Here is a 10,577-nt window from a genome sequence, read left to right as displayed (position 1 = left end):
GGTAACGATATTTGTAAAGGATTGAGATTTCCAAACATAATGAACAAAACATTTCGTCAGCGCTTAAACGCTGAGTAGTCAACCGTCCAATTTCCCTCCTCCCTTCATCTAATTCTGTCAGTCATTCATTTTGTTTCATTCAAACTAATGTCAGTTCAGTTGAGTGAGATCAATTTTTGCGTTATTTTGCTTTCATAATTTTATTGTGCGTTTAAATAATCTGCTCGCGTAATTTGGTAATTTCTTAGTTTCGCATTCAATATGTTGTATTCAAACAGAAGTGTTTTAACCTAGAAATAAAGATAAAAAATTTGTATCGAGGTCAAGGTTTTTTTGATTGTTCAGTCTATTATTAAATTTATTCATTCTTACATCTGTGAAAATGGCGGAGATATGAATTTTTGAACAGAAACACGTATTCCTCATATATTCGGTGAGTGATTTTAATTTACAGTTTATCTAAAATTTACGTAATTTTGTGTTTGATAAATATTGTTTATGAGATAGTAATGATACGACACAAATATAATTTGTAGATAGGCATTTAGTGCGTTTATACAAAATTTATAAGTAGGTAACCTATAAATTATAAATATATAATTACATGATGCTGTTATTACCTCAATGTGCAATTCAATGATTACAGCATTACGAGCATTACGAGTTTAATTTGTTTTTTGTCTGTGGTTTTGCAATGATTTCGAATGACTTTAATAAAAATGCAGTGAATTATTTGCAATATTTTTTTGTCTTTCAAATTTCTTTACTATTTAAGACTTTTATCTACGTATACATTGTTTTGGTCCAAGTATCTTATAAAGTGAGTAAATTATGTTTGTAAACGTTGGAATTAGGTATTCAAAATGCAAAGCTTGAGCAATCATTCTTATTTAGTACAACTACCAATCACAACTATGCCCTTTATTGTAGGTAATATCAGACGTCAAAAAAATCGATTCCCGCCTCGTCACGACCCCCAGTTCCAGTCCCCCAGTCTGGGGGTCCCGACTCATCTCGAGTTCCTCCCCTCCCCCGTGGTTTTGTGAGTGGTACCGGCTTATCTTTGCAAATCGTACTATTGGTTATTTTTGTCGCGTACCACGTTGCCGCTAATTGGGTACACTTGGCAATATTTTTAATTACCAACGGTAGCGTTTGCAATTGTGATTTGCGTTGTTCTCTTTGTGTATTGTTTGGTTTCAAGATGGGAAATTGAAATGATCAACGAATTTACATAGTACATAGTTTACGTTTTTTAATAGTCATATGTTTTATAATTATTTGATTTCGGTAGGAAGGTATTGGACAGATCTTTGTCCTAATTTTGTAGGGTAACAGTAAAGTTATTAATGCAAATAATATGTAAAAACGTAAATCAATTTTTGATCACAAACTAAGGTCCCTAAATGTGGGTTTCTGACACCAAAATCTCAGTTTAAAACATACTGTTATCTCTGTTTTGTCAAAGATAATGACAGGGATAACGATATGCTTTATACGGAGTGTTTTGGTCTCAGAAACCAACAATGGTAAATACTGAAATAAGCCCTTTATACAAAGCAATTTTAATACCAAACTTCGTGTAAAGAATCTTTGAAGCGAAATAGTTTCGTCGCTTAATATTGAAGTTTAATGAAGAAAAATGTGAGGAGAGCTTTGATACTACAATCTAAAGCTTTGGTAACTTTTGAAATATGACCCAGATGCTTTCAAAACTTCAAGTAATGTAACCACATCTTACTACTTACTAATATTATAAATGCGAATGTTTGGATGGATGGATTTTTGTTAGAAGTTATCTCCAGAACGGCTGCAAGGGTCTCGCTGAAATTTGGGATAGATGTAGAACGTACTCTGGAGGAATAAAACTAAAATTAAATAAATAAAATCATAGGCAAATTAAGTTTTTTGATTCCGTGCGGACGGAGTCGCGGGTGATACAAACTTCAGTATTTTTTATGGAAACTACAGACTTGAGTTTTCACTGAAATAACACACGCCTATCTCGTTCCCTTTGAGAAAATGGACAGAGATGACCATATGTTTTTGCATGAGTTTCGGCAGTGGAAATGCATGCTAAACGTCATCTAATCGATGTTTCAGATTTATGATTCCAAAGGTAAGATGAATCTCTGCAATATGCAGAAGTGATTGCCTGTAATCGATTGCCTTTGTGGTTACAGATTGGATTTCTAGCTTTCATGAATCCAAGTCAAAGGTTTGAGATAGGCTATATTCAGGTAGGATGTTTGATTGGCGATTTAGTCTATGGTAGACTTGAAAGACGAGTCGTCGATGGCTAGAGGTTTAAGCTCGTAATCTGCAGGTCCTGGGTTCGAATCCAACCATGTATCAATGTTTTTCAATTTACATATGTACATTTATACGACGTTCTTACGGTGAAGGAAAACATCGTGATGCAACCTGCAGAAATTCGCTGCTGCGAAGAAATTCAGATATGTGTGAAGTCAACCAACCCGCACTTGGGCAGCGTGGTTGACTATGGCCTAAATTAGGGTAGGTTCCGAGCGCCTCAGTGTGGCCTATCGTGAGCGGATGATGAGACTGTCACCATGTGCTGCAATAAGATTGTAAAACGGAACAAGGATGATATAATAGTTATTAAAATATATTTTTGGTAGTAATATTAACTAAAATATTAGCTATTTACTACTTTATGCCACAGGCCCGTCTGTACAGTATGAGGGATTGTACGGACACACAGATTACGCTGGTTAGTAGATAATTAATCATCGTCTCATAACTAACCTCCTTTGTAACATACCACGCCACAGAGCAGCGTTATGAAATTAAGTTTTGCAGTACCTACGGAATTCTACGCCCATATTAGCTAGGTTTTGTGTCACAGTGTAGTGATGGATAGGAGTATGCATTCCGTACTGATCGGCCACAGTAATAATGTTATTGAAATTACGAAGCCCCATCTATGGTATGTTTTGTATGCTTTTGGTTGGGGTTCGACGTTGCAAGGAATTTGTAATTGTTTGACGAGATTAGTTATACGATGTCTTTGCTGTACACCAATACCCTATATGCAAGTATTGTCTTTGGCAATATTTAATTTGAAAATGCACTTAATAGTAGCCAAGGCTAAAAGGCCATGCATTCGTTCTGGAGATACCTTCAAACACCATCCACCCATGCATACGCATATTACTGAGATATCCAGTGGACTTTCTCATTGAAGGCAACGCAAAGAGCTATTTATATTTTAGAAACTAACGTAACTTGACTGTTTTGTATATCTTTTAATTAACTTAATATTTGGTTAGTAACATTAACATACAATCTAACGTTAAACGAAAGTCCGGAAACGTTTTTCACACGAGTAATCAAATGAAACACAAAATCATTGGGCCTCCGCATCCTAAAATTGAATTACCCCATTGAAATGCCCGCATTCGACGTACCCGGGTTCCCATAGACCCCTCGAGTGGTCCCGAAAACGGGCCCCACGTGCGGGGCAGATGGCCGAGTTTTTTTTGCTGCTACTTTGCTACGGTGACCATGGGTTTTTTCTAGTTTTGTGAACAAAAAATATGACTTGCAAAAAATTCATTTTAGTTAAAATTCAAATAGAGAATGTATTTCTTAATACATCTAAACTCAATTAAAAACTACCTTTACATTTAAGTCCTTTTAGTTTTTTTACTTTTTTTTTATTCTTCAATTTACAAACAGTAAAAATCCTTAGTTTACAGGTGCATAGTCAGCTTGTTTTGCGAAAGTATATATTTATCCTATTACTGTTAATAAATGAGATTTAAAAAGCAAAATAGATATACCTAAATCGCACTTAATAAAATAAAACTGAATCTTCATTTTTCCTTTTCTCGGTTTCGATTAGAAATGTTTTTAACGTGGACTGTTTGGTTACTAATTTTTTTGGTTATGTCCACTATAATTACATATTATGGTGACCTTGGCGGGCATGTTCGGGGCCGTCTCGTCGGGATCGGGGGCTGGCAGATGTGAGACTCTGCATCCGGATTTATTGTGACGAAGTGCCCTGTGTGCGTGACTGTACTCGCCTTGTGTACGTCTAATCCTATGCATTGTTTGTACAAACAGCTTACATTACTTGCTTAAATAAAGACAAGCAATTATTATTAATCCTTGAAAATTAGGCTGTGGTTTTTCTACTAGATGATACAGTAGCAAAAGTATAGATAGTTTGGTCTAATGGTCAATGTCTACTGGCTTTCAAAAGATTAACACTTTCAGAGACACATTATTTCCGTATGAAATTAAACTCGCCCAGCGATTTGATAACACTAAACGTTTTAGTAGGTTAGGTGGAGACACACAGTTATCTAGAAGATATGAAATTTAATTATTTCCGAATGTCGTAGATAGAAAATTTTGTAAATCAAAAGACGGTCAAAAGGTTAGTAGGTTTAGATAAAGTTCATGTTTATCGAGTTGTTTTATCTGTTCTAATAGATATTTGACTCTTATTGGCTCGTTGTCTTCATGAATGACGTCACTCATCAGACAATCTGTGCAAGAGTTACGTTTTTAACTGCATCTTTAATTTATGAGCGTACGTTACTGTGGTCTCTTTTGTCAGACCGAATTAGACTCGGTTACATGTTCAGTACAACCTTTATGTTTTAATTTTCTTGCGAATCCATTTGAGATAAAGAATATCTTATTATCTTACTAAAATAAATGTGATTGGATGGATGTTTGTTAGAAGATATCTTCACGGATCTGAATTTTGGCAAAGATGTAGAACATAGTCTGGAAGAACACATAGCTTATTACGTTTGTTTTAATTCTAACGATTAATCAACTAGTAATTTAATAATATTAATTGTGAATTTATTCATAACTTGCGTGTGGTATCATCACGTATCGAGTGAAGGCCGGCTCTTATCGCACTCGTCTGCATCGGCCCTAATCAGCTGTGCAAACTTGCCACAGAGCAGTGATAAAGTCCAAAACACCACTTATATGAATGAATTTGTTGTGTATCCTACGGTTTGGTAAAGATTTCGGGAGTTCTAAGCACATGATGGCCAGATAATCGTAAGACTAAGGACTTCGAAGCCGTTGTTAATATTTTGTGTACAATTTGGAAGATCATTTTGAAAAACAATCTTTCTGAATGCCAGTATTATTTTCTTCGTATATTATGTACCATAAGCTGTCGTACGTGACTTCGTCTTAGGAATTTAAAAAAAACTTAATTAGTAGTCTATGTGTTCTTCCAGGCAGCCGTTTTGTAGATACATTCAAACAAACATTCGCATTTATAATATTAGTATGATTTCCGCCTCTTTAAATGTCTCTCTAATTAGTTTCATTCGATGTTTATTATTAAACTTGTAAAGTAATTAACTTTAAGATTGTATTATAATTAAAATGTTAATTACCTTTGTAAATTATGTAACTTCTTAAGTCAAAACTTTGCGTGAAAACTTGAAGTATATCCAGTTTCAAATTGCCCCGAATCGTTTGACACAGTAAACTTAACGCTTATAAATCGTAGCAGTTATTATTTGACCGGTCCCTACTGTTTGTTTAATTAGAGGGCCGATTAATTGTAGGCGACGCGGAGCGGGGCCTACGCCCTATAACACCACGGCACACGAAAATAACGCGGAATCAACACACGGATTCCGCTTCGCAATCAAATAGTGACTTGTTGCGAAACAAAAGCGAATCAGAAGACCTAGCACGATTATTTGCGACATGATCCTTCGTAACGTCATCTACAAAATAAGACGAAATTTGTATAAGGTTTGTTGCGTGATAAATTTTAATAAATTTCGATGACGATACGATGGCACTTGTCACAAATATTCGTGATATGTGTGGGCCATGACACTATCAAGTCTGCGATGGTGGCTTTAACAAAGCAAGAGATAAAATGAATTAAAGCTAGAGTCTAGCATGATTATTCGTAAGAACTTTTTCGTATCGTCATCGAGAAAAGTTGTATTAAAAGTTGCGTAGCGCTCCTTCCTAGTGTTAAGTACACTAAAAATATCATAGTAATTTTGACATAAATAAGAGGACGATAGGAAGATGTTTGTCACAAATATTCGTGCTAGATCTGTTTTCATTTCGATTCCGCTCCGTATTCGCGGCAGTGTGATGAGGGCGCTAGCTCTGCCAAAGCGTTCTAAAGTCGTTATTAAGTTTCGTCGATGATGTAATAAAAGATTTTGGTACCCATCTGTTGAATTAATTAAAACAATTGCCTCGATCTAGAATTTGGTTATGACTAATTTGCTATTAAATTTAAGGAATAGAATAATAACTCGTTTTTTCGTTATTTTTTCGTCACCTGTTCATGATAAAATTGATTTAAGTTTCGGTACGCACGTGATAGTACTAGTAATTTCATTAATGTAGTTTCAACGTATAAAAGAAATGAATTAAGGGCACTTTAAATTATTATTACTCTATGTATTATGTATGAATAGTCGCTGACATTTATTTCCTAACCATTTCGGTGCTAATCCATTAATTCGTGCTTTATGGTTCTTATCGTTTGCGGTATATTCGATGATCCTAAGTGGGAAGAGAATATGTTTTCAGGAGACCAGCAATAACATCTGTTCTAAACGAATTTGCCGATTCATCCGGTACAAAATCACGAGCACATAGGACGAGAAAACAGGCATGAAATGCGCAATTCCGCGTTTCCTACGAGGACTACTCACCTTTCCCTTTTCATCCTTTCCTGGAGAAATTGGTTCGAATGGTGGAGGAATGTGTAGACAGGGGATTAATCCTCTTTCTGTGCGTCCTATCCTCTGTCTTTTAATGGTAGGCAACAGCAATCTGCAATTGCAGATGACTATGGGCAGCGGTCGTTTCGTTATTTAAGCGTATTGTGTGGCCACTTGCTCGTTTGCCATCAACTAGTAACTAATTATTACGATTCATAGTACTTAATAATACACGCACGTAATATTATCGTCATAGCAACAATATTATAATTGAATTTGACGTCCATACAAATAATTCTTATCAGAACTTTGTTCAAACATAGACTTAGGTTGCCTTTATTTCTTAGAATTGTGATTAAAAGTACAATGTACGGTCTGCAAATTCGCTTAGTGTTGTGAATAAAGTATTATAACATGGTGATGTCACCTACTTCATTGCTTTAGTTTTTACTCTATTGGTTTGAAATTTCATGATGTCTCAGTACTTTTAACTTTGTAGCCTATGTGTTCTTTTAGATTATGTTCTATGATACATAGATGCCAAATTTCATCGCGATCTATGCAGTCGTTCTGGAGATACCTTCTAACAAACATTTAAACTTTCGCATTTGTAATATTAGTAAGATTAAGACTTAATGCAATTGTATTTTGTATCGTTTATTCCAGTGGTTCCCAAACTTATTTTGTATACTGTCCACTTTGAGAATGAAATTTTTTTTTAGCGGGCCCATATTTTCACATATTTAAACACCACTATAACTTCAAATTAAATTAATTATGGTGACCTATATATGTATATTAACGGAGAATTCTAAACGAAACTTTAACTATAACCCGCAACTTGAGACCTGCAGCGCCCACAAGGAGGCGTTATCGCCCACTTTGGGAAAGGCTGGTTTATTCCCTTCGTGTGCGTGATCTTTGGTATTTTTGCTGATTATTTATAGTAAATGTAAACAATGTTCTAATGTTTCGCAGCCATACATGGTCATACATGGCCACACAATGTGTTCTGAATCACCAGTTGACTCAGTGCTGATTTCTTTGTTGGTTCAGATTTCGATGGACCCAATAGATTGTTGATTTGACACATTTTATATATTGAAATAAAAAAGCTATGTATAAAAATCGGACTCAATCAAACGAGGTATTTGGAAGGCAGTTTGAAAATAAATTTCTCAGTGACCTATGTGTTCTTCTAGACTATGTTCTACATCTGTGCTAAATTTCATTAAAATCCTTTGAGCCGTTACAGTGATACCTTGAAAGTAACATCCATCCAGCCATCCATCTAATTTCGCATTTTTAATATTAGTAAGATTTCCCACTCCTTGGATTGGCATTTGTCATTTTAATAGACCGTTCTCAGCAACCGTGAGTAAATAAGACCGAAATCTCTGTTTAAAACATATTGCTATCACAGTTTTGTCAAAGATAATGACAGGGATGACGATATGTTTTATACAGAGATTATATATGTATTATCACTTAATACTTGCTATAAAACCTATGTACGATGATATTCAAATCGTCTAATTTTATACTTTTATCCCAGATTAAGTTTAAGATTTCCCTAGCTGAAGAGTTCTCATCTCATACAAGTCGGTCAGATACAAGCTTAGACCACTCGTACCTCAGTTCCACTCAGAGAAGCTTAACTCTCCGCGATTTAAGTGTCATAGTCTGTTTGAGGACTTATTGTTGAAAAGTTTAACTATTTTGTAATATATTTACAGTATAGATATGTGAATTAGTATAACTATAAGCTTATGTTCTTAAGCAGTTTTACCCAAAGTGCGAAGAGTAGATTCTGGAGGTCAAAAACAATAATAATAAGGTATTATAAGGTTTAGTAAAGTTTCTAAAACATGTTAGGGTTGGTACTGAACGAGTGACGCGAGATAAGAATTACAAATAAATCGATCTTTGATTATTCCAAGACCTGTAATAATTGAATTTAATACCCAGGGTTCTAGATAGGGGTCTCTAGCAAATAAATATACAATCGTCGTGTTCGACAATATCGGTAATGTTGCTCGGAGACCCAACGTCAAAAAAGTCTGAAGATGGTCTGATATTTATAAAGGAATTAATTTTAAACCTTTTACCTATAGGAATAGATGTCAATATTAATTAAAGTACTCAATATTTTGGATAGATTAATGTACAATATGTTAAATGATTGGAATATATTATTTCACCAAAAATTAAAAAGTATTTTTTAATGTCTTGGTGGACAGTATTCTGGAGTTGCATTTAAAATAAATAGGCAATAAGATCAAATGCACGCGGTGTTTTGGTCGCATTGCCAAGAAATTTACTTTATCTTCATTTGTTATTTTCGTATGCAAATTTAAATTCTTTTAGTCTTGAAAGACGACGCCGGGTACATACATATGATAAATTCTATACGTATAAACAGTTTACCGTACTCACAGACATTTATTTATTTCTTTGTAATTAGTTTAATGTAGACTAGCTATAGCATGTGACTCCGTCCGCGCAGAATGAATCAAAACTTCCTGCCTCACACAGCAGCGTTGTGGAATGATCTGTCCTCGGCGGTATTTTCAAACCGCTTCCTTCAATTGCGTATCACCATCTCAAAGAGCCGGCAACGCATCTGCTGTTCCTCTCGTATTACTGATGTCCATGGGCGTCGTTGAACACCTCGGTGTTTCCGCTTCTGTTATAAAAATAACGAAGAAAAGGTTAGTTAGTAGACAATGTGTTCTTCAAGACTAAGCTCTACATCTATGACGAAATACAGAGACGAGATCTTTGCAGTCATCCATCCAAACAATTGCATTTATATATATTAAGATTTATCTTATAAAATCTACACTTAGGGTCGCCCTGATCACACGGCTGTGATCAAAGTGAATGCAGCATTTTGTATAACATACAATTAATTTATTTTGTACATTTTTAGCAATGTAGAATAAAGCATTTCGTATCCAGATGCGTACAACAGCTGCAGTACAACAATGTGGGTTTGTACAAAAGTGCAGCTCTATTGATTTGATGTTTTTTTTGTTCCAATAATAGTAGCGACGGTACGGCTGGAGACATTTACAATGGCTGTACGGATTGGGGCTAGTTGATAGTGGTCTAACATAAAAACCGGAGTTTTTGCGTAACATTTTTTTTTGTTTGGAATCATAAGAAAGCACGTTTTTGGGTAAAATTTTTGCGATTTGTTTTATATCGTATCTCTTTTATAGTGAATGCGCAGGATTAAAAAAAAGCTTAATAAGTAGCCTATGTGTTCTTCTAGACTATGTTCAACATGTGTGCCAAATATCATCGAAATCCGTTAATCAGTTCCGGAGAAACCTTCAAACATCCATCCATCTAAATATTCGGATTTATGATGTTAATAACTAATTAATTAATTCTACTTTGACTTATTAATTAGTAAATAAATAATTAAGTAAGCTAATATCATTTTAAAAATGTGTTTGTAAAAACCGTTGCTTTCCATGCTTTATATTATTGTAAACGATTTAGCAGCTATAAAAAGTACTGGTTGTAAGGCCAATTGATAACGAATCGGAAATAACCTGATAAGCGATGCTTTTTATAACTTGTGTGTGGGTAGCTTAAATATGGTTCAATTTTTTTAATATTGAATAAGCTAGCACTTGATCACGCTTCCACCTGATGTTAAGTGATGAAGTGCTCGAAAGATGGTACTCGCTAGCTTAATAAATATATAGATTAATTTGTCTCCGTAGCTTAAAAAATAGAAATCGTTCGTAAAAAATTGAAGACTAAAATAATAAAAAATAAATATGTCCTTGGATAATATATGTGGCTCTCCATACAAACGTACTAAACGTTTAACAGGAAAACAAATTTTTAATATAATTG

At 34.7% G+C, this 10,577-nt stretch overlaps 1 long non-coding RNA gene across 1 annotated transcript in view; it reads left to right on the top strand.

The window, feature by feature from the left end:
- The first annotated feature begins 159 nt into the window (after positions 1-159).
- Positions 160-10,577, top strand: part of LOC106124179 (uncharacterized) — a 36,937-nt gene continuing 26,519 nt past the window's right edge. The window contains exon 1 of the long non-coding RNA XR_001228188.1: positions 160-433. This is a non-coding gene — a long non-coding RNA (uncharacterized LOC106124179). The remainder of the gene's footprint in view (positions 434-10,577) is intronic.

This window comes from Papilio xuthus, unplaced genomic scaffold (genome assembly GCF_000836235.2).
Source record: "Papilio xuthus unplaced genomic scaffold, Pxut_1.1 DF825946.1, whole genome shotgun sequence".
NCBI classification, from domain to species: Eukaryota; Metazoa; Arthropoda; class Insecta; order Lepidoptera; family Papilionidae; genus Papilio; species Papilio xuthus.
The sequence above is the reverse complement of the archived record's forward strand: the minus strand, read 5'-3'. Positions and strand labels throughout refer to the sequence as shown.